The 23,519-nt window shown below is 41.7% G+C and overlaps 1 protein-coding gene across 3 annotated transcripts in view; it reads left to right on the plus strand.

Moving 5' to 3' along the window:
• PARD3B (par-3 family cell polarity regulator beta) overlaps nt 1-23,519 on the plus strand; it is a 917,882-nt gene that overhangs the window by 613,178 nt on the left and 281,185 nt on the right. The window lies entirely within an intron of this gene.

Raw genomic sequence — 23,519 nt, forward strand, 5'->3', positions numbered from 1 at the left:
CCTAGTTGCCACTGACCAGAAAATTCCAGACTGACCTGTTAAGATGACATTCCTGGGGAAGGTTGAAACTGCAATTGAGTTGAGTTTTAAATCTGGGTTTGCTGACGTGGAACTTAGCACAAGTCACTCGATTTTGGACCTGTTGTTTCTTTTTCACTATGGGAAGCAGAAGCTATAATCCCAGGTGTGTTAGTGACAGTGTCATTATTTAGTCTGAGAAGTCCATTAGGAGGTAGTCTTGATACAAGTCACTGAAGCTGTTGCCCTCGGAGGTGTTCCCTTCCTGGACATGTGGAATGCACACAATAAGCTGTATATATAGCATTCATTCATTGCTGACCCAGGAAGTCCCAGTGGAAAGTTGACTGGGAGAGCACTCCGCAGCCTCATCCTACTTGCCATGCCTTCCTTTTGTGTGAACCAGCAGGATTTCTGGTGCCAGGAGAGCTTTGCAAAACAACCTGGAGAGAAAATGCACCTTCTGAAAAGGTAGTTAAACCTCAAAGGCCTCCAGCTCCTTAGTGTTTCTACAGTAATTGTGGTCTTTTCTATTTCTTATTCATCCTTGTTAGAAGAAATGGCAAAAGCTTCAGCCAAAATAGGTTTTTGGAAAGAATTTAAAAGAAGACAAGGCAGCAGAGCCAAGCATTGCTATGGAGGAGCACAGGGAGGAGGAGGGTTAGCGGGAGGTGTGGGGTGGGCCTGGGGCAGTGGGAGAGGGAGGCAGAGCCATGCATTGCTGTGGAGGAGCACAGGAAAGAGGAGGGTACCTGGAGGCATGGGGTGGGCCTGGGGCAGTGGGAGAGGGAGGCAGAGCCAAGCATTACTGTGGAGGAGTACAGGGAGGAGGAGGGTTAGCGGGAGGCGTGGGGTGGGCCTGGGGCAGTGGGAGAGGGAGGCAGAGCCAAGCATTACTGTGGAGGAGCACAGGGAAGAGGAGGGTTAGCGGGAGGTGCGGGGTGGGCCTGGGGCAGTGGGAGAGGGAGGCAGAGCCCAAGAGCACAGAATGGGCCCCATGGAACACTGGAGCGTTTCCCAGGGAAATGGAGGGATTTTACAGTGCAGCTTGTCGCAGTGATCAGCAGCAGCACACGCACAGAGGCACAGAAATGTCTGCCTCCAGGCTCCCTAGGAAATCCCTGAGAGGAGAAGCCCAAAAGACTGGCCTAGAGACTGGCCCTCCTGGGAGGGAGACCTGGAGGGCGGGGGTGACCTGCATGGCCTTCACCGTCAGACAGCCCTGGCTTTGAGACCTGGTGCCCCTGCTGGCGCAGTGTGTGACCCATGGTTGTGTGGAGACGCAGCTTCTTTAGCTGTAAAACAGGAACAATAATAATAATATCAACCTCAAGATGAAGTGGATTTAGACAATTTATTAGAACAACTAGCACTGTCTCTGCCACTTAGGACAACTTCCACACATGTTCATTGTTATCACAGTTGAGTGATCTGCATATTTGCAGCGCCAGGGTGCCATTAACTAAGAATCCATGCTAAGCAGTCAAGGATGGGCAATCTTTGAGACTACAGTCAGGCAGGCGTCAATCCATCAGTCAGACAGCAGATTGTTATTGAGTGCCCACCCTGCGGGCATCGATACAAAGGTGACCATGGCTCATCCCTGCCTTCAAAAGCTGTGAGTTTAGTAAGGGAGACAGATACATACACAATGATACATAACTCGTAAGAGCAGCTATATCATGTTGTTTGGGTCACTGAAACTAGAGACAGAGAGCTTGAGTTCAAATCCCAGCTCTGTCGCTGTGCAGTTTTGGATAAAGGACTTACCCTCTCTGTGCCCAAGTGTTTCCCTATATAAGTGACCATAATAATAGCACTTGCATCCGTGGGTTGTGGTGGGAATTAAACTTGTGAATACTGTATAGGGCTTTAAAACATACCTGGCACTAAATAAATGCTAGGTGTTATTACATGGTGGTAACAGAAATTAGGAACCTGACCGCTTCTCTCTCCTCTCTTTCTTTTTGACATAGAGGTGGTTAGGGGGGCTTCCTGGTGGAAGTGGTATCTAAGAAAATAAAGTTGAGGAGAAGCTGTCCAGAGAGTAGAGAAAAGAATCCTGGAGAGAAATGGCATGTGCAATGACACAAAGGAGGGTGCTGGCATCTTTGAAGTACAACAATTAGTTCAAAATGGCTAGAATTTGGGATATGTGGGGAAGAGCAAAGGAAAAAGAAAGGAGATGAGGTAACATGGGTGAAAGAGGCGAGATCATGAAGGGCTTTGTAATCCACCCTAAGGAGTTTGGACTTTCTCCCAAAAGCAGAGGGGAGCCTGGAGGAGTAATTTGATCACATGATCAAAAACCCTGGAAAAGGATGCCCGGAAGGAGAATGTGAGGAAGTAGGGACAGCGTTGAGCTGAGGGTGAGCCTCAGAGAAGGCCCACATTTGGGGAAAAGGGGAAGAAAGGGCACCAGGAAAGGCGACTGAGAAGAACCAGGTAGCAGCGGGCCTGCGCACAGGAGGAGGATAGGATTTCAAGCAGAAAGGGTTAAGCCAAGTATGCAGTGCTGCAGAAAGATCAAACAAAATAAGGAGCCAGCGAAGTTTATTGGTTCTGGCAATTAGGAGGTAATTGGTGACCTTGGAGCACTGGAGCTGGAAGCCATATGGCAGGGGATGCAGAGAACAGGGAGGAAGTAGACTCCTTGGATGAGGCCTCTGGGTGCCCCCAACCTGGCATTAAAATAAGGGAAAGGAGGCCTGGCCTGTGTGGCTCAGTTAGTTGAGCGTGGCCCCATGAACCAGGAGTTCAGGGTGCATGCCCAGGTTGCTGGCTTGGTAGGGGGCGTGCAAGGGGCACCCAAACAATGTTTCTCTCTCATTGATGTTTCTATCTCTACCTCTCCCTTCCTCTCTCAGAAATCAATAAAAACATATTTACAAGAAGGGGGAATAGAAGACTTGCAGAGCCTTTTGAATAAGGGAAACGAAAGAGGAGATTTCAGTGAAGAGAAAGAATTTCCTGACTCCGAATAATGGAGAAGCAGACCACTGGCAGGCTCAGAAGGGAGAGGGTCTCTCTCTATTGGGCATGAGGCTTAGAAGACAGGGTCGATGCAGGCAGAGAGACCATTTGTGAGGCTGAGAAAGAAGAAACTTAGAGGGTATTTTTTAAAGTTCTGAGAAGGTGGGGAAATGTATGGAAATAGGGGCCTTGCTGTTACAGAGGGCTCTGAGCCAGCTGCTGGGGGCTGTAGGGACTTCTTGAGAATGAGCGAAACATCTGCTAGACGCCTGGAGGCTAGTCCACTTCCCACAGTAACTTACTGAGTCTCATTGCTCGGTGAGCCTCGCATAGTTGTGAGACTGAAACATGGCATCCACTTAATTCCTTCAGAAACGTGAATTTAATTCTGAGTCAGAATTTTAAGAAGCTACTGAATTTCAGAAAATAGTGTTTGTTCTCCAATTCCCTTAGCTGTGCTAACTTTCCCCCAAATTCAACATTGCTTATCAAACGGCAGCCAGAATAAGTGGTGGGGCCTCCAGTGCCCTCTCCTTCTACTTTATTCAGTGCTGGTCCCATTTCAGAACTCTCTGCTTCTTAAAATGTTCTCTCAGGTTGCCCGAAATGTACCTTACTCTTGTTCCTGCCATTCTTCCTGCCTCTAATGTCAACTAACCCCATTGGAGGACTCGTCCTATTCATATATTTCATCTATTACCAGCTTTTCTCATTACATTCTTTCCTATTTTCAGGGGTTTTTGCTTTGTTAATTATGTACATTGGCCATAATTTCCCAATGGCATTATTAAAATGTCATATTGTCCAAAGGGCAAGCTAAACGGATGCCTTTCCATTTGGAACAGAATTTCTCCCTAAATCACCGCTTTGATGTGTCTTTGAAATTTAGACCTTGGAGTTGCCTCAGTCTAGTTTCAGAGTCTTTGCCTGAAACTCTGCAGAGTTCACAGTCACTTACTTCCTGGTGTGTGGGACCCGAGAGGAGGAAGGCAGCTCTCAGTGGCTCAGCCCGGCCCATTTCAGCCAAAGGACAGCACTTCCCTGAAACGCACCACCACTCAGAGAACATTTCTCACTTTCCAAGAGAGTCAAACCGGACTGGACGGAGGGCATTCTGGGAAGTGCTCCAGTGTTTCTGACCATAAAGCTGGGTTTCTGAAATCCAAGATTACTCCCAGCAGGGACCCTAAATACAGCCTGAACCTACAAAAAAGAAGTAGCCCTGTTTTACCTGAACTGTCGATAAATTGAGATCACTTATTTTCATCCCGGAGCCACACTTTGTGCTGAACCATGAAAAGCAAAAATACATTTAAAATATTAAACCATAAGCTATTAGAGGAGGGTAAAAGAGTCCCTTTGTGTCGGGATTTCTTCTGTCTGAAGGAATGAATAGCAGTTGCCTTTCTCTGTCATAAATTGCTTTCACATAATACCTTTCAGAGGAAAAAAAAAAATGACTTTAGGACAAAATCCAGTCACTACGCCTTTTCCTATGCATGAACTTTAGAAGAGAAAAATAACATTAACAGATTATTAAACTATTTGTCACCAAAGGAAAGTAGAAAGTATTTTTGTGCCTTGGATAATTTATAGCAAGAAAAAAAACCACATCAAAAGGATAGCCTTTACTTGCCCTGCTTTCAAAATCTACTAATGTTTCTTTTTCCAGTGTAATTCACAATTGCCCTTGGTTTACAGACTTGTGATGTTGTTCATTATTGCAGAAGGTTTAATTTTCATTCTAAAACCTAGATTAAGTTTCAGAATTCAGCAGGCGAGAAAGGAACTATTGAAAAACACGTGTGTGTGTGTGTGTGTGTGTGTGTGTGTGTGTGTGTTTCTTTTTTTTCCTACGGGAAGGCTTAGGTTCTCAGAGGCTATCAAATTCCAGTGTCGGTTTGTAAATAAGTATCAGCAAGTCTGTTGTCCTCCCAGGCCAGGCTGTTGGTCTCATTTGTGTGTTTGCAGTAAACTCATCTACACAAGCTTCCCTGATAAAGTTAATGCTTAGTTAATTACCCAGAGCCTTGACATGGCCTGTAATTGCCATTTGGCAAACAAACATTTGAGACGTGTCTTGGGTAGAGTTTGTTGAGACCTAGAGGAGCAAGCTCTTGATGGATGGGGGACAAACCAAATAAATACAGTATTTTACGTCCTTTTAATTCAGGGCCAAGTGGATTTGGATGAAGTGTTTATTTAGTTTGCTGGCTGTTTCAAGATGCTGCGGTGTATTGATTCCTTTTATTACTAGCAGCCGTTTAACCTAACCTCTTCCAGATCCAGTATTTTAAAAGCCATAAATTTTAACTTCACTTATGAGCAAAGGCTGAAATGCTGTGAAAGCCTTTTTATTAGTTGAGCTGCACCATTCTCGATGCTCTCGTGTCACCCATGGCAACAATATAGGGCTTCTTAAATTAGAGTGGCTGCTCAGCTGCTGGGGAGGGGCACAGACAGCTATAAAATGAAGTCATAAACATCTACAGGGTGTGGGGGTCCAGGATGCGACAGCAGCAGGTGCAGGGGAGAAGGAGCCGGCCTAAAAAGATGAGGATTTGGGTTGATTGTGTTAAGTAAACATTTACTGGAGCATCTCACACACTGAACACTGTTTGGAAACGAGGAACAGAAGACTCAGTAACCGAAGACTGGGGTGGAGCCAGAGACCAACTAGGGAGACTTTCCTGGTCTTCTTTTTTTTTCTTTCTAGTTTTTATTTATTGATGAAAGAGAGGGAGAGGGGGAGAGAGAGAAACGTCAATTTGTTGCTCCACTTATTTATGCATTTGTTGGTTGGCGCCTGTATGTGGCCTGACCAGGAATCGAACCTGCAACCTTGGTGTATCGGGTTTTCACTCCGACCAACTGAGCAGCTACCTGGCCAGGGCTTTCCTGGGCTTTGTGTTCCAAGGTCCCAGGCACCACACTGATCTCTGGAATTAGTATAAATCAAGAAATCTACTTTTTTCCCCCTTGGATTTGAAAATATATGCTCTCTATCATAGATCAGTTCGAACAAGATCCTGGAGAGACTCCTGACTGGCAGGGCTTAGCTGTTCCTCTGGGGACAGGGAACTATTTTGTATCCGTAAAACAGAACCATTTCATGTGGAAATAGCCCAATAATTAACCTCTTTGCCAGGTTGTAGACACTTTAAAGGACCTAATTTTCCATGAAAAGAAGAGAAAGAGATATACATGTTTACTCCTGAAGGGCGTCAGTAGGTGAGAATGCCTTGTGTTGAGGGGTTAAAGACAGAAAGAAACTAATTCTACTTGTGTGGCTTCCTGGTTTTAATGTATGCACGTCGTTAGCTTTGGTCTGCTTTGTAGAACATTTCCCATCAGTTTTCTAATTATCAAAGATGTTTGTTTAAACAAATTTTCTTTTCTCAACCCCTAGACCTCTTTTTATTTGATCATGCAGCAAAACTCTAATACAGCATTAGTGAGGTTATATAAGCAAAGAATTATCATTTCACCAAAGGAAAAAAATCTAAGCTACAGACAGAAAAACTCATATTGAAATAATTTAAATTAAAAGGACTACAACAAAATATTGAACGAGAAGATGCCTCCATCTTAATTTATATTTCTTTGCAGGGGAATTTAATCCAAAATGAGGTATTTAGACTTAGTTTGTATGTCTCCTTACTGATCTCCCTCTTTTTTTCTTGATGATAGTATACTTAAAAATCTTTGCACTACCTATGGCCAAAGACTTCTGTCCTAGAATTTTAAGGAGCCGGGTATTTTTAATAATACAAGTGATTCTTACAAGATAACCTTTAATATTTGTCTCCATTTTGGATAGTTCAGTAACTTAAATAAGAAAAATATAATATATTTAAATTTCTCGCTATTAAAATTAAGTTGCATCCTGGCCAAGTGGCTCATTTGGTTGGAGTATCATCCTGTACACTAAAAGGTTGTGGGTTCAATCCCCAGTCGGGGTGTATATGCAAGGCTGTTTCTTTTTCACATTGATGGTTCTCTCTTTCTCTATTCCTCTCTCTCTAAAAATTAACGAAAACATATCCTCTGGTGAGGATTAAAGAAAAGTTAAGTTGCTTCCCCAAATCATGTTTCTTAAATTGCAACAATAGGAGAAACTTTCTTAATAATTTGAAAACAAATTAGGGTTAAAACAACATCAGAATTTTGCCACCTTTCAGTTTAACAAATTAACTTTGGGTGTAAATACACAATGTAATGTACAGGTGATATAGAATTTTACTTTTGAAACCCATATAATTTTTTAACCAATGTCTCCCCAATAAATTTAATTAATTTTGTAATTGCCTAAACTCATTGGATTAGGTGCCCCACGGCCTAAATCATTGTTAGGTCTTCATGTGAAACCAAAGCCTTCAGAGGGTGTGAATCTTTACACTACTGTGGCCAAAGGCTCTGCCTTAGCATTTTAAGGAACCAGTTATTCTATTCAGCTCCCAGAATTCAATTCAGTAAACAGCAGCAAAATGTATGCAATGTTTTCTTTTTCTACAACCTCATTTGAATCAAGGTGGCCCTAAGCGCTTTCATTCCCCAAAATATCATCTGATCGCTACGCTATATCATACCCCTTATTAATAACCACACATCCAACTTTTCAAAAAAAAAACCACAATTGTAGTTCAAAATACATAGCACACAATTTACCATCTTAACTGTCTCCGAGTGTGCAGTGTTAAGTACACTTATGGTGCATCTGACTTTTAACATATAAGATATCCTACTAAGAGCCCCTCTCCCCTGCCTGTACAGCCAGAGCAGCCCCGGATTTGGTGATCTGGGGCGAAGGTCCCCCCTATACCCACCAAAGGGAAAGCAGTTTTTACCTTGGGGAAGTTACTCAGATTTCTAGAAAAACTTTCAGTCGGGCTGGCTGTCATGGTGTGAATTAAAAGGTTATGTCAGAGGTTAAACTATGCAATTAAATCAAGAAAGCAGATTATTCTAGTAGCTGACATTAACTTTTGAAAAGAGCCAGAATTAGCTGTACTTTCTCACCCATAAACTGCACAGAGCGAACATGGGGGTGGGGGGGTGGTTCTTCCACCGAGTACTTCCCCTTGAAAGAAAATTGTTCTGTCTCACACCTCTAATTTCTCATCTTAATTCTGTTACTTCAAGAGCCTCATTATCCTTTTCCAGACTTGCACAGGGTGACGGATGCATTGTGACGGGTTGTTTTTGTTTTTCTGCTGTAAAAATTATTCCCTCCCTCCTTAAATAATTATCTGCAAATTAACCTCTTCTTTTACTGGAATAGTTGTAGGGATAGAATGGAGGAAATAGCAATGTATAAGTGAGACTCTTTAGACAGGAGATAAATTCTTCGAGGCCATGAGAGTATCATTTATTAAATGACTGCCACAGTCCACTAAATGGGCCCCTTTTGACCCGAAAGAGTTAATGCTGTATTGAAAGTGTCTGGGTTGTCCCCAGCTTTGCTCCCTTGGAAGGCACTGACCCATTAATGGAAGTAATAATAATAATAGAAAACAATCCCACTTTGCCTCCATTACCCTGAAACTGTTAATGGAACCCTAATGTTTTTTATTCTTTAAGTGTAACTGAAAACTGACATTCTGCTCAGCTAAAATTTCAAATGTACTGGTTTTTTTTTCCATTGCCATTTTTATATCCCATGCAGAATGCTGAGTAAGGAACAAGGCAAAGGCTTATAATTGGTCTTTTAAATCATCATAAACATTTATTTTTTCCCCCCATGGCTATAGCTAGTGCCAATAACTCAGTCACGAGATGATGGGAAAACTACTTAATGATGCATCACAAGCGCCTTCCTAAATTCTTACCCAGAACAAGGCCGGGAAAATAAAATATGACACTTGGCTCAGAAGTGATGTTAAAGTAAGAACAAAAGTAGCTCTTTTTTTTTCTTTTTGTGTGTGGGAGTAGTAGCAGTGAACCAAATTGTCTTGTTTTTTTTTTTTTTTCTTTTTGGGTAAACACTTTTCAGAAAAGCTGTATGATTTTGTGTTTGTGTGTTATAATTAATTATTAAAAGTAGAATAGGGCTCTGCAGTATTTGGGGCAGAGCTGGGCCCCTGCTCGGGGAGGCTGATTCTATGAAAGGTGAATAATGACCCCCGGGCCTGTCCAGCGCCTGTCCAAGAGTGAGTTCTAAAAAAAGACTGGCTATTGTGATTGCTGCTGAACCAAAACATTCGTCCCGATTCCGGGTCCTTAAATCACACACACACAGGGCAAACGAGTCCCCTCCTACATGGTGCAGTCAGAATCCCTGCCTTGTTTTTTGGCCTCAGAAATTAACTAATGTATTCGAGCAACTGTCGGGCACAGGGTCCCAGACCTCAGAGGCCTCATTTGGCAGAGGGGCCAGTCATGCACCCGTCACCTGGCTGGTAGGGTCCTCTTCACTCTTTTTCCGTTCTCCCTGTCCACCTTCATCTCTGCACACCCCCAGCCCCACCTGACTACCCTGTAGTAGATGAATCGCCGGGCCTGCCACCCCTCCGCCTGCCTCCGCTCTACTCTCTCACCCCCTCTGTCTCACAGTCTGTCATTGCTTCCCATTTTTCCAGGATCCGTTTTAGCCCACAGTCTTCCTTCCCTGACTCTCACCGCCCTCTCCATGTCTTGCTATGTCTCCGCTTGTTTGGGGCGCTTTCCAGTTAAACATTTTGACTTTCTATACAGCGTGCTCCTTGCTTAGGAGGATACCCTTCTGTGTCTTCCTTTGATCACTTGAGTCCTGCGTCTGTGACAGCTGTGGAGGAAAACAGCTTTTTATTCCTAATAGCAGCATATGGCATGTATATGTAGGATGGTGCAGCTTTACAATGTGCTTGTATATATGCAGTGTCATCTGATCACAACAGAAACCTGTGAGATTGGCATTCTATTACTTAGACATGTTACTTACCCTATCTGTGCCTCAATTTCCTCAAATATAAAACAGGAATAACAATAGTATGTACCTCATACAATTAATTGAGTTAATGTACATAAATTGTTTCCATCACCATCATCATTATCATCATTAATATTATATTTTTCATTATTTCACTCTTACTGAAGAAGAAACTAAATTCCAAGTCCACACCAAAGATGCCTCCTCCATCGGATTTCACTGTTAGCCCCCTTAGATGGCTTTCAGTCCATCATGTCCTTAGTTAATGTATGGCTAAGTTCCTAAATCGCAGTTTGTTTAGAAATTCTAGAAAACAGAAGCTGGAAATGAAAGTATCTATACAGCACAGGCCCTCCTCCACAAACAGTTACCTCCTCCCTGTGAGGCAGCTCTGTCACCTCCCAATGATAGCAGCCTAGAGAGTACAGTGGGGAGATCAGGCCCTGAATAGTAGCGTCAGGTTGACTCTTCTATCGTTACAATCTAGAACAACATGTTTACTTAGTGCAATTGTTGGTAGGTTGTTTGAACCCTTGGTCAACCATAGCAAGAACTGATTTTATTCCTCTTCTGGAAGCCCTTCTGTTCTTCTAAAGCACATAGCAATGAGTAGTACGTCTATAGTTATTAGTAATGATCTGAAGAATGGCCCTCTCTTCACAGAGGAGTCAGGGGCCAGATTGAGCTGCTCAATTGAATACAACTCTTCTCAATGGTGGGAAATCTGTCTCTCATAAAACCCACCCAGGAATAGACTAGAACGTGCCTGCCTAGAGGCTGGCATCAGTCACCCTTCTCACAGCTGTGCTCGGCTCCTTTTTGCCAACTAGACATCATAGCCCAGGAACAGTCTTCCCTGCTCCTCAGATGTCTGTCTGACTTACCTTGCAACATCCGGTGAATTGTTATATGGAAGAGAGATTGGTGTAATTTCAGACTCTTTAGGTTATAATCCAAAGGAACCAACTTTGAACTGGCTTTTGCAAACTAAAAAGTTCAGAAGAGCAGCTACATAAAGACCTGGCTAGATCTAGGGTCTCAGTGTCAACAGTATTTCTCTCTCTCTCTCTCTCTCTCTCTCTCTCTCTCTCTCTCTCTCTCTGTCTCTCTCTCTCTCTGTCTCTCTCTCTCAGTTCTAGTTCCTCTTTTTCAACTTCATTCTGATGAAAAAGCAAGATAGCGACCAGAAGCTCCAGGCTTGTCATCCCAGTAACTCCAGTACCAAAGATGATTTCTTTTTCCTGGTCATTCATTCTGCTAGGATTAGTTCTAATTGGCCCTATATGAGTCAGCAGCCTATCCCTGAACGAACCAGGAGGACAAAATACACTGATTAGTCATGGCTGGGTCATCCGTTCTGGGTAAGAGTGAGGGAGACATAGCAATGCAGACAGCTAGGATGCTCATTCCAGATAGAATAGTGGATACTGGGTAGAATAAAAAGAACGGATGTCAATACCAGGGGCAGAGCAAAGGGGCAGATCAGGATAACTGAAGAGATGTGGTTCTCTTCTTGTTTCTCTCTGAGCGTCCCTGAGACGCAGTAAAGCAGTGTTTCCGTGTACCCTGATGTTTCATTACAATCCAGCAAGAGTTTCAGTGTGAGAAAGATTGATCATAGACTTTCCCGAGGGGGAATTACTAATGGGAAGACCACCTTCTGTGACCTTGTTCCCCGCTGGCAAGGGCTCCACTGGCTGAGTTATAGGGAAACTCCAGCGCGTTGTCAGATCTCACAACAACATTAAGTGGGACTTCCTTTTCATATTTGCCACCTCATTTATTTTGTATGTCCCCATGTTATTAGTTTTACTGCCCATTAATCATTATATATTACAAAACGTAGGAAAGTGTGCTTAAGAGGAGATAGTGCAGGGACTGGCCGAGGCAGTCACAGCTTTGCGGTGACAGGAGAGAGCTTGGGCATGGCGGGCAGGGCCCCTGTCGCACCCACTCACAGAGGCACCCCTGTAATCACCTTCTGCCTCACGTGTGGATGCGAACACGTCTTCTGCCTTTCCCACCAGCTTAGAGAAGGATCTGAGGAAAGCAGCTCTTTCTCTGTGAGGGCAGGTGACCAGCCACCCAAACATGTTTTTACAGAAATTGCTTCACAAAAGCCTGAAGTCAAATGATGAAAAGGAAGAAAGGAAAAACTGTGTTTTTTAGCAGTGAGTTCCATTGCTGTGTAATGGAAGAGTCTCCTGTTCTATTATATTTCTTCCCTGTTATCGTTTCTCACAGTATCAGTACTATCAAGCCATTCCTCTGATGAAATCTTTTAAAGGCTTCCAGTTGCATCTGCTCTGAGTCTCTCCTTTGCCAGATTTGGAGGCCCTCATGTCTCCCTTTATCCTCTAGACCAGTGGTTCTCAACCTTCCTAATGCCACGACCCTTTAATACAGTTCCTCATGTTGTGGTGACCCCCAACCATAAGATTATTTTCGTTGCTACTTCATAACTGTAATTTTGCTACTGTTATGAATCATCATGTAAATATCTGATATGCAGGATATATTTTCATTGTTACAAATTGAACATAATTAAAGCATAGTGATTAATCACAAAACAGTATATAATTATATATGTGTTTTCCGATGGTCTTAGGCGATCCCTGTGAAAGGGTCGTTCGACCCCCAAAGGGGTCGCAACCCACCGGTTGAGAACCACTTCTCCAGACCAAAGGCCATTTGGATATTTATAACATCATTTACAGGCCATACACAATTTTCAACTTAAAAATCAGCCTGCTATATTTGGTCAAACATTTAATTAACTCATCCGGAATGCCTTGGCAGGGCCAGAGCAAATGATTTCACGGGCTTTAGGCAGCCCGTGGGCTGGGCACTCCCCACCCCTGCTCTAAACCCACACTTACTTCCCACCCATCTCCAGTTCTGTCATTTTCCCTATGGTCACTCCATCCATCCTTTGTTTCCAACACCCAGTAATTGTGTCGTGCACGTCCCTGTTTGTGGGTGACTGCCCACCTCCTGCTTTTCCTACCTATGGTCAGTCCATCTTCAAAGCTGAGTCCTGTTTGAGTCACGAAGCCTCATGACTCAGGACCACAGTGCTTTCTTTTCTCTGGGTTCCACGGGTCCAAACTCCTCCAGCCATGAACTGCTCCATTACTCACAGACATGCCTATTGGCCACTGACCCCAAAAGTCTAGGACCATGTCTGGTGTGTCATTGTGTTGATGGTGTCATGCGTCAGTCTGATGGAGAAGAGTCACTTGGCTGTGAAAGAAACTAACCTGCTCTTTATTTGCTGCCCAGACAAGGTTATTTTTATCAAGTGATCTTAACACTGGGTTTCTTTATGGAAAATGTCTCTGGAACAAATCAGCCTTTTGGGTTATTGAAAGAAGTGAAGGATATCAAAGATAATTTGAGAAGTGGTGAAGAGTGTTCTACAAAACCAAAGAAAAAGTGGAAGTTTTGAATAAAGAGTCAACGTTCAAAGCTAGTGGTGACTCGGACCACAATGTATAGATTGGAAACAAACCCTCCTGGTACTCTCTTTGTTTTAGAGAATACTTGTAATGAATATAAACATTGCTCATAAAAGAAGACACATGGTACAAACCAGTTATTTAATGAATATAAGCGGTGTTCCAGGTACCACCTTTAAGCTCTATATTAGGTAATCCTCTAACTACCCTGTCAGGGAGGTGCTATTATTATTTTTTAAATATTTTTATTGACTTCACAGAGGAAGAGAGAGGGAGAGAGAGAAACATCAATGATGAGAGAGCATCATCGATTGGCTCCCTCTTCAATGCTTCCTACTGGGGATGGAGCCCGCAACCCAGCCATGTGCCTTTGACCGGTATTGAACTGGGATCCTTCAGTCAACAGGCCGACACTCTATCCACTGAGCCAAACCAGCTAGGGCGAGGTGCTATTATTATCTGCCTTACAGATGAGGAAACTGAGGCACAAAGAGGTAGGAGCCTCACCTAAGTTAACACAGTTAGTTCGGGGATGGTCCTGGGACATGGGCCCAAACAGTTTGATGCCAGGGCCTATGCATCGGGACAAAGTCATAGGCATTGCTTTAAATATGAAATTATTAGTGAAGAGGCAGTTAATTAGTGGAATGAAGAGATAACATGGTGCCCGTTGGAAATATAACTCCAGAGAAAGCTAGGAGTCCTGCATCTCTATTTTCTAAAATGTTGGGATCTTACTACCCTCAGGTGATATTTCACAACTGTTAGGGCACTTCTCCGCATTCTCTGATGTTATCGCTTCATGTGTGTTCATCTTTACTTCACACATGGATTATAACCTTCTGGAGGAAACTAGATGCCTTATCTTTTTATTTCTGAGGCATCAAAGAAAGTGGGAGGAACTTTAGCTCAAAGATTGTTCAGACCAGGAAAACCTCATGTCTGAGTAGCATTGCCAAGTCAATAGGCCAACATTGTTTTGTTGGTAAATTCCAGGTACTAAAAAGAGGAATTAGAAGAGAGTAGATTCCAGTGATTGTGCTGATTTTACATAAGATACAGTACTAAAGCACCACCTCTCAGGAATGGTTTTCAAGTCACCGGGGAAAGGGAAATCACAAAACACAATTGGAAATCTCCTAAATGCATCTTAAAGTAGATGATACAAAATTATTTCCAGCAGATAGCTGTATCTTCAGTCAAGCATCAGACCAGCTGATTGGCTTCTGATTAAGGGTGGGGGCATGTGAAAGATTTAAATGTTGAACACAAGGTTCACACTCCCTGTGATAAGATGATAATGGCATGAGCATCAAGCAGAGACCATTACTCACAGCTATAAGAATAGCTACGATAAAAAAGACAAGAGGTAATTAGCGCATGTAGGATGTGAAGAAAAGGGAACCTCTACGCAGTTGGTGGGAATATAAATTGGTACAGCCACTATGGAAAAATTTAAAACTAGAACTATCATGTGATCCAGCAATCCCACTTATGGCTATATATCCAAAGGAAATGAAATCACTATTTTGAAAAGATATCTGTACTCCCATGTTTGCTGCAGCATTATTCACACTTGACAAGACATGGAAACAACCCAAGTGTCCATTGGTGGATGAATGTGTAAAGAAAAGGTCACACACACATGCACACACGCGCGCACACACGCACACACGCACACACGCACACACACTGGAAGGTTAGTTGAAAATCCCACCATTTGGGACAACCTGGATGGACCTTATGAACATTATGCTAAGTGAAATATATCAGACCAAGAAAGGCAATTACTGTATGATCTTGCTTATATGTAGAATCCAAAGAAGCCTGACTCATCGAAAAAAAGAATAGAAGGGTGTTTGCCAGGAGCTGAGAAAGTAGGAAACAGGGAAATGTAGGTCAGTTATAAGATGAGTAAGTTCTACTGTACAGCATGGTGACTATAGTATATACTTGAAAGTTCCTAAGAGAGTAGATCTTAAATGTTCTCACCACACACACACACACACACACACACACACACACACGCACACGCACACGCACGCACATGCGAGGTAATGGAGGTGATAACTAACCTTATTGAGGTAATGGTTTCACAATATAAACATGTATCAAATCATCATGTTGTACACCTTAAACTTACACTGTATAATGTGTCCATTATATCTCAATGATAAATAATAAAATGTATCCCAGGGATTTAAACAAACAACAGCGAGACTCACGGAAATCAGTCCATTTCTCCCAACTCCTGCTCTCCCCTTGACTCGCATTCACTCTAGAACACACTGTCATTGAGTGAGATGGTGAGTGAAATTGCTCTCCTTACTTAACTTATTTTATCCTGCCCCTCCTCCCTCCTTCTCCTCCTCTGTAGCTCTCTGGGGACATGAATGTACAAGCAAATTTAGGAAAGATCAACTGTGTGTGGTGTGGTCTCATTTTGAACAGGAAAGAACATTGTAAATTAGAAAGCAGCAAGAGAATGCGAGTTACTAATTACACTTGTCTTTTGTTCCTCTTAGGACCAAGCACAATTCTGAGCAACAAAAAATACTCAGGAAACAGTGGTAGCCGACTTGATTTTGGCTTGACATTCATTAAATTGAAATCTTGCTTAATGTGTATCTACAAAGAGATTGTTATTTATGTTAACACAAAAGTGACAAACCTCACTTTCTCAGTAATTGAGAATGTGAAGTTGTTTTTAGTACAGTCCCCTCTAAAAAGAGAATAAAATAATAAAGCAAAATGTATAAAAATAACGTTTGATCCTAAAAAATACATCAGTTTACACATTGTGTAAAAATATCTTCCTGTGGATACCATCCAAGAAATCAGCTTGACCTTTTAGTTATGCTAATGGTTTTTAAAGCAAGTTATTAGAATTCTTTATATTATACTTTGTTTTGAGAGTACTAAAACAAATGACCAGCACAACACATAAGCCATTCAACAATCAAAAGCACAAGAAAAATGTGTTGTCAAAGCAAGTCATACAAAGAGTAAATGGCAAAAAAGAAAGGGGGGGGGTGGGCATCCCTGAAACAGTTTGTGTTCAGAGTGAAAAGCCTGTTACCATGATATACAAGGAGGAGCTGGAAGATAAATAAAGGTGTTCTTGGCAGTGGGAAAAGATAAGATGACTGAAAGTGCATATAAGGAGGAGGAAATGACAGGAAAGGTTGATATTACAAAGAGAAGTTGAGGGAAAGGAATGACTATTATAAAAAGAAAGACCAAAGCATAGAGAAGATGAATGAATAGTTATAGGCAGGGTAGAAATTACTAAATCCTTGAAAGTGGCCCGAAAGAACCTAAGCGCTGTATTAACAAAGATCAGCATGCTCTGTGTGGGCTTGGAGGAAGTGAAGCAATTGTGGGGTGTGTTTCTCCAGGTAAAACTGTATTGGCTCCCACAGCATTGGAGAAAGGGGGCATCCGAGTGCTATAATGACCCTTTACTTTCACCTTCATTTACTCCTACGACAAATATTTATTTAGCACTTCTCTGTGCTGAGGATACAAAGATCAGCAAGACTAAGGACATGGCAGGTGGCATTTATCCATCCTCTTATCCGATTTCACAGGTAGAAAAGCTTGCCCCTAAGTCGGTTTGTTTGACTCTCAAAATGAATTTTTTCCCCCTGGTAAATAATAAAAGTGCCAGGGTTTTTTGTTATCTTTTGTTTTCTTTAAGTAGCCGTATCTTCCTCCAGAGGCTGATGCTATTTCTCTAATTTTAAATTCATTATGGTCTTCAATGCCAATTTTGGGTGGTTTTAAATGTATATGTTTGTTTTTAATCCAGTGGCATTTTCCTGATAAGGCAGGTAAAGGAAAAACCAAAAGACTAAAACAAACCAGTCTATTGGGTTGAATTTGCCTGAGTTCTTCAGTTACCTTAACAGAATCCACCCAGAGATGTGGCTATATATTTTTTAAAATAATTTACCTGTGAAGTTGAGCCATTTTGTTATCCACAAAATAAAAGAAGACAGAAAAGTGTCACAAGAATATTTTCAGTGTGATAAATTCACTGTTATTTTTGTTGAACATAATTTGAGTCCAGGAAAGAAATCAAAATATGGCATAAGATTTTGACTTTCAGTATCTAAAAGAAGGAATCTTTAGTAATGAAAATTAAAGTGTATAGTAACTTTTGGCAAAGATTTAAAGACCTTGGAGGGCCATGACCATACACATAATCGAAGCATTAGTTGTATTTGTTCACCTAATCTTCTCATATTTTTTTCTAGATATTTTCACTTTAAAATAGATAATGTTTGAAGTCAGGGGAGGGATTATGCAAATATATGAATCTTAATGAGAAGTTGATTATTGAACATTTTGACGTGAATTTCAGGAAATGATGAAAGACCCTGGAATTTATTAAGGTTTAAGAGAAAAAACTCTGCTCCCAGAGAACTTAGAAATTGCCAGTAAAAGAACTGAGACCCAAATGACAGCAGATAATGTATAAGCCAGATTACTTTATGCCCTGTGGTAATGACTAGGAAATGGGGCACTGTGATAAGCTTGGAATGATGATCAATATTTGGAATACTGAGATAGGCAAGAAAGTAATTAGTCCCATTATGGACACAGTTAGCACAGATAACACAATTTGGGAAATTATACATTTGAATATTATGGGGAATTTTTTTTCGAGGCTAATGGATTTGCAATGATATCTATTAAAGCACATAAGACATTTTGCCTCTAGGGAAACTACTAAAAAAATCAAATATACAAAATTTTCAGTAAGTGTAATCTAAAATGAAAAGACAAAGTGGGATATGTTAATGAATAAAATGGTGCTGTGACTTCCTACTTGGAATTTATAATAATTTTTTATTCAAAGAGTTTTAAGGCTATTAATTTCACATCACAACTCCCCATGAAGCAAGTAAAGCATTTCTATTGTATTTGCCCAAGTTCATTGCTCATAATACAGAAAGGCCAAATTGATAATGAGAGCAAGCTATCTTGATGAATTCCTGGCCTTTTCAGGTTTCCTGCTGTGACCCCTGGTTAGCATTGCAATCATTTTGGTCCCCAATTTATGCCTGGGCACAATTCCTTTATTTTCAAGGGAGGGGCTCTAGCTTAATTAATTTCCACTAAGTGCCTTGAGGACCATTGATGTTATTGAAATGAGCAGATTAATACGTTATTGTTAATTTATCATAAATATTTGTTAATTATTAAGCTCTAGCTGGGAGAAAAACTTGCCATGTATTTGAAAGTGAATACCTTCCCCAAAACAATTTCCTATGTTTTAATAAGAATGTATTGGAAGCAATTTCATCAATAATGGAAGATCCAATTACTGGTCTTCTGGATTAAGGCATTCTTTTAATGTGAGACTTTAATGCTGGAATGGGAAGTTCAAACATTGCCAATGAAACCTCTGACTAATTAAATGATTATAGCCTAAAGGGAAGGGCAACCAAGGCCCCATCATTAATCTTCCCACGAATAGCCTCTATATGTGACAAATAGATGGAAAAGTGTAAGAAGTTATTTGGGGGGAAAATCAGGTTCAACTTTTAAATTTAAAAGTAAAGGAAGTATATCTGTTTGAAGCCCTTTTCAGCTTTTGCAGAAGGAATGGTTATATTTAAGAATGCAGTGGTAACCCAGCTGGTATTGCTCAGTGGTTGAGCATTGACCTATGAACCAGGAGGCCATAGTTCAATTCCTAGTCAGGGCACATGCCCGAGAGTTGTGGGATAAATCCCCAGTGGGAGGCGTGCAGGAAGCAGCTGATCAGTGATTCTCTCTTATCTCTGTCTCCCTCTCCCTTCCTCTCTGAAATCAACAAAATATATATTTTTTAAAAAAGAGAATGCAATGGTGGATTGAAGCAAATGAACTGTGCTGGGCCTTCACTTACCCACATGTTTAGGGTAACAGTCATAGTAATTATCATCAGTGTTTTATGAGCATATACTATGTGACAGGCATTCTTGTATCCTTGTCTTATCCTCATTTTGCAGATCACAAAACTGAGGCTTAGAGAGTCAGTAACTCAAGAAATAAGTAGCAGAGTGGGGCGTGTTGGGATTTTCCACAGCCTCTCCTCTAATCACTCTCTGTGAACCACTACCTCTGGACTGTTTTATTCTCTATTATCTTATTCACGAGCCTTGTAAGGAACCAGCAGCAGTTCCAGCCTGAGTGCAGGGGCAGGGATCTAAGTCTGAGTCAGAGAAATTGAGGTTCACACCCAAACAGTCGTCCAGGAAGGACTTTCTGTTTCACCGGTGAAGTGGGCCTTCGTAGCTGGAAGGCTGGTGCAGTGGTTTCTGAGTCTTTTAAGAATCTGTTTTGTAGTGACCCCTCTCCACCTACACAGGACCTCTGAACTCCCCTCTCCTCACATTTTTAATACCCACGGGAGAACGGGTGGCATGACTCCTTTAAATCTTTAATCTTGCTGTGTGTGTCCATTCTCTCATAACACTATTTTCCTAGATGGCATGGAGTAGTGGATGTGTCTGAGGGTGGGTGGGGCCAGGAGACATGACCCTGAAATTCCCCTTTACATCAGGAAGTCTTCTGGGACCAAGTCAAGGCAGTCCCCTTCATTTGAGAATAGAAGAATGTTCAAAAGTGTTATAACATCTTTTTAAAAAATGATTATAGCCTGGCCAGTGTGCTCAGTGGTTGAGCATCCATCCATGAACCAGGAGATTACGGTTCAATTCTCAGTCAGAGTATATGCTCAGGTTGTGGGCTTAATCCCCAGTAGGAGGCATGTAAGAGGCAGCCGATTGATGATTCTTTCATTGTTGATGTTTCTATCTCCCTCTCCCTCTCCTTTCCTCTCTCAAAATCAATTTTTAAAAAGATTACAATCATATTTCTTTAGGAGGCCTTTATTTTAAGGGAATATTTGGCACATGAAACTTACAGTATATTTTTATTATGCCGCCTATTTTTGACACAGAAGATCCCTCTTTTCACACCTTGATAACTGTTGCATCATTTATTTTGAGAAGTGTGTGTTTGTCAGGTTCACATTTCTGATGGTGAGATAAGTTTATCAGGATCTCAGAGAACATGGTCACTGGGCATGGAAATCATAGGTTACAAAATAAAGCAAAGCCTTCTTACTAAGTGTTGGAAGATGTATTCCTTGGCCTGAGCACCTAGCCTACGCTGGCCTGAAAGTCACTGAGCAGTCGTACTCAGATCAGTTCTGTAGATGCTCAAAGTGGGACAACTAAACACTCAGATTTGGACAAAGTCCACCCCATGACTGATAACAGGGGGTATTCATAGATCACTCTCTCAGACAATTGCTTAAACTCAGCCACAGCCAATATTATATCAGCTACAGATGAAAACGTGAGGAGTGATCATATTTTAGGATGACTTCAGTGGGATAGAATGACTGAGATTTTTTATTGTGACTAATTATTTACTTTATACTATCCCTTCAAAGAGACCTTTTCTTTTAGTGGGAGCCTAGAAAAAATATTTGGGTGAATAATTAGGCTAAAAATAGATGGTGAATCTTCCCATTCTAAAAGCTATGGCATTCCCAATGCAATGTGAATCTCAGCTGGAATTGGTGAGGTTAGGAGTACAAAAGATGGATTGAATGTAACATTTTATTGTACATCATGAAATCTGTGTGTGGTAGGGTACTTTTTTCCAAAGGTTCTGTTGCAATTGAGTGCTGATGCCCATCAATTGACATAAGAATCCCTCCTGCAACCAGTAACCTTGACGTCTCCTTAGAAGCCTTCTGACACATAAAGGAAATGTGAGCCCTGGTCAAGGTCCATATCAGATTCCCCTTTCAGTTGGAGATTCAGTTCCATCAGGTCAATGAACTTGTAAATCCTTGTAGAAACCTTCCCGAATTTGGATTCTCCTCTTCACCATCAGTCTCTCTTCCACTGCTATATCCTGTTTACTCCCTGGGAATAAATATAAACACTTGTTTCAAGCCTGAAAACCCCTGAGTCCACATTCCAACCTAGGACTCAACCACCCTTTTTGCCTTTAGTTTTACTATGTACTGCATCCAAGAGTGCCACATTGTTATTGGGACCAACATCAGTTGATGCTTCTAATTTGTGATGTCTATTTATACCAAGTGAATGTTATATACTAGAAGCCGGGTGCACGACATTCATGCACTGTGGGGGAAAGGGTTCCTCAGCCCAACCTGCGCCCTCATGCGGGCAGTCAGACATCTCCCGAGGGGTCTTTAGTGCTGCTGCGGATGCGGGAGAGGCTTCTGCTACCACCACTGTGCTCACCAGCCATGAGCCCGGCTTCTGGCTGAGTGGCGCTTCCAGCACTGACCACCAGGGGGCAGCTCCTGCATTGAGCGTCTGCCCCTTGGTAGTCAGTGCGCATCATAACGACCAGTCATTCTGCCATTTGGTCAATTTGCATATTAGCCTTTTATTATATAGGATTTGTATAACCCATGGGCACAGACAATAGTGTGGTAGGCTTGGTTGGGGGGGTGGGGAAAGAGTAGGGAAGGGGGAGGAGGTCAATGGGGAAATAAAAGGGGACATCTGTAATACTTCCAACAATAAGTATACATTTTTAAAAAACAAAGTGAATTCATTGCTGGCTCTATTAATCCTACAAAGTCCATGAATCCTTAACATTCAGTGTTCTTCGAATGAGCAGCAATGTATTTGTTCCTTCTCAAATATAACTTCTCGCTAAGCTTCAGATGAGCTCCTTTTAGATAACATGCCTTCTCTCTTGGATGATTTATTCACTTTCATGTTCCCTGGAATTTATTGCTAGAGGTTGATGTGAATACTTACAGTTTGGGTTCCAATATAATCTCCTGGATGGCAATTAATGAATAAAAGATGGTTACTATTGTCAACAGAAGGATGAGGCTTTCTCAGACACTTTCATCTCCGTGTTCTCACCAAACTTCATATCAAACATCCCTAGGGCTTGATGGTGTAAAATATTTTCTGTAAACTCCAAAGCTTTTACTGTTGCTTCAGTACCCCAAGCCTCCATGTTGCTTTTTTGTTTCTTGTCAGAAATGACCTTACTCGATTTCTGCTTATTCAACCTACCTTCCTTCCTGTGAATATAAGAAACATCTCCCTTTCTGGATTTAGTAGGAATGTATTCTCAATATTTATGACTTGCAAGTAGTACCTGAAATATGTCCCTGAAATCTATTGGGATTTTGTTTTCTGCTTAGTCTCATCTCTGTTGCATTTATTGGGGATGCATTATCACTCCATGAAATGCGGTGTTTATTGTCATCGTGTGTATTATTCAAAGTGCAAAATTGCCTCTTGAAAGTTAATGATGAAACTGTAAAAATATATCCAATTTTGCAGTTTGCCTGCTTGACTAGGCTCGGGGCTAATCTAAACTAATGCTCTTCCTTTAGAGACGAGGAATCTGGAGGCCACTTGAAGTAGCTTGGCCATAATCAGGAAGAAAGCAGAGGCCAAATGACATTAGGCAGTGTGATGCGGAAAGGGTGGAGTTAGGCTGCCGCGGGACAGGGCCCAGTTCTGACACTTCAGTGTATAACTTTGGGCCAAGTATTTCACTGCTCTGTGCCTCAGTTTCCTCATCTGTAATGGGACTAACAGTAGTGCAGTAGCACAACTATTAGGCTTATAGTAAGGTAATACAGGCAAAGCACTTAGAACAGGACTAAGCATCCTTAGCTGTCAGCATTATTGTAATTATTTTGACTATTTTTAATATATTCAGAACTTATGAAAGGTGTGTATTGTTTTTTAATGTTATGTGTGTTTATGTAGGCATTTCATCTCTGTACAGAAATTACTTCTTTTGTATTCTTTGCATTATTTAGTGCTGTGTTAAGCAATTAGTATCAAAGGTGGGCACAGTAAAAGAGCAGAGATACTGATCATAGTTCAGTGAGCCTTATTGTGCGCTGGGCACTGAAGTGTAGGTACTTTATGTACACACCCCTGAACATGCACGCCATCTATAGCTACTGAAAACCTGCAAAGGAGTTTATTTCCAGTAATGCCAGTGTAGCCTTGTCATCTTAATCTCCTTCGTAACTGGCCCTGGTGGCAAAGAGCCCTGATAGGATTCCTTCCATCTGCAAAGTGAGCCTGTGCCGCTGGTATTTGTGTAGCCTCCCCCTGTTGTGGACAACGGGGAGCCTGGCT

The sequence above is a fragment of the Myotis daubentonii genome, chromosome 7 (genome assembly GCF_963259705.1).
Source record: "Myotis daubentonii chromosome 7, mMyoDau2.1, whole genome shotgun sequence".
Classification (NCBI taxonomy): Eukaryota; Metazoa; Chordata; class Mammalia; order Chiroptera; family Vespertilionidae; genus Myotis; species Myotis daubentonii.